At 41.7% G+C, this 1,823-nt stretch overlaps 1 pseudogene; it reads left to right on the top strand.

The window, feature by feature from the left end:
* Positions 1-203: 203 nt before the first annotated feature.
* On the top strand, positions 204-1,823 carry LOC149226607 (protein MICRORCHIDIA 1 pseudogene; annotated as a pseudogene).

The raw sequence follows: 1,823 nt of genomic DNA, 5'->3' as shown, positions 1-1,823 counted from the left end.
CCTTGAATCTCAACGAAACCAAGAGCAAATTAAAGAGCTCATCACAAGCTTTCCAATGACGCAAATGGTGCCTCAATCTTAGTTTGTATGTAGAAGTTATGCTCAATCAAATTTCTGGTCAAAATTCACAAAAAAACAGCATTGGTTGACACTGTTAGACTCAGTCTTGTCAGTCGAACAAGTCAGGCATTGATAGAAAATGATCAAACCACAGGCATACGTCCAGTCATCTCTTCAATGCCAAATCAGTCTGAATTTCTTGCCCGAGAAAATCACCAGTTTTGGAGAGCAGGCGATTATGATGTTCAATCTACACAAAAAAGAACTATAACAGGTGGAATGGACCATGTTCGTGTACACCCTAAATTTCTTCATTCTAATGCAACCTCCCACAAATGGGCATTTGGAGCGATTGCAGAGCTTCTTGATAATGCAGTTGATGAGATCCAAAATGGTGCAACTTATGTTAAAGCAGACCAAATTTTTAACCCACGAGATTACAACCATGCTTTACTTTTTCAGGATGATGGAGGGGGTATGGATCCTGAATGCATCCGGCGGTGCATGAGCTTGGGATACTCCATGAAGAACACAAATACTACCATTGGACAATATGGTAATGGTTTCAAAACAAGCACGATGAGGCTAGGAGCAGATGCTATTGTTTTCACCCGAAGTTCTTCTGGCAGCTCGTCAACACAGAGTATTGGGCTCCTTTCCTATACGTTCTTGAGGAAAACTGGGCAGGATGACATCATTGTTCCAATGGTCGATTTTGAGCTTCCATCAGATCATGAAGGACCTAGAATGTTAGTTCGCAGCACAAAAAGTACTTGGACAAAAAACTTGGCCACAATATTGCAGTGGTCTCCCTATGCATCGGAAACTGAGCTTATGAAGCAGTTCGATGACATTGGTCCTCATGGAACAAAAATTATTGTTTACAACCTTTGGCTTAATGATGATGGCATCCTGGAGCTTGATTTTGACACAGATAAGGAGGATATAAGATTGCGAGGTGGACTGAAGTCAGGAACAAAACATGCTACTGAATTGATTCAGTCACATATTTCTTACCGTCATTTATATTCATTACGTGCCTATGCATCTATTCTTTATCTGAGGAAGATGCCAAATTTTCAAATCATTCTAAGGGGAAAGCTGGTTGAATATCATAGTTTAGCTGATGATCTAAAATTTTCCAAAGTAATAATCTACAAGCCACAACTTGGTGTTGGGATGAAAGAGGTATCAGTTGCAACAACAATAGGATTTACAAAGGAAGCTCCTCTCATTAATGTTCACGGGTTCAATATTTATCATAAAAATCGGCTTATTATGCCATTTTGGAAGGTTTGGCAAGACAATAGTAGTAGAGGAAGAGGTGTAGTAGGTGTTCTTGAAGCAAACTTCATAGAACCTGCACATGATAAACAGGATTTTGAAAAAACTGCAGTCCTCATATGGTTGGAGTCAAGACTCAAGCAGATGACTCTTGATTTCTGGAGAGAGGGCAAAACTGGTGATTTTTTTTTAGACTAAAACTGTGTTTATGAGTCTGCGCAGCGCATTGGGAGCAGGCACGGCGCATAGGCGCAGCGCGGCGCACTGGGCCTCCTGCCTCAGTGTTATTTTTTAATGGGCGCGGCGCACTGGGTGTGCGCGCGGCGCACATAGGTGTCATCGCCGGCATAGCCATCACAATAGCCGTATTGACTGTTGGGATTGTAGGAATATGTTTTTATGATTGGAAGCGAAGGAAAAGAGCTGATAAGGCCATTGGAACGCACAGACCATTCGGTACTGGAAGCAATAACTCGTAA

This window comes from Pinus tabuliformis, chromosome J, assembly GCF_031772625.1.
Source record: "Pinus tabuliformis cultivar Carrire ecotype Pingquan chromosome J, CPIR1, whole genome shotgun sequence".
NCBI classification, from domain to species: domain Eukaryota; kingdom Viridiplantae; phylum Streptophyta; class Pinopsida; order Pinales; family Pinaceae; genus Pinus; species Pinus tabuliformis.
The sequence above is the reverse complement of the archived record's forward strand: the minus strand, read 5'-3'. Positions and strand labels throughout refer to the sequence as shown.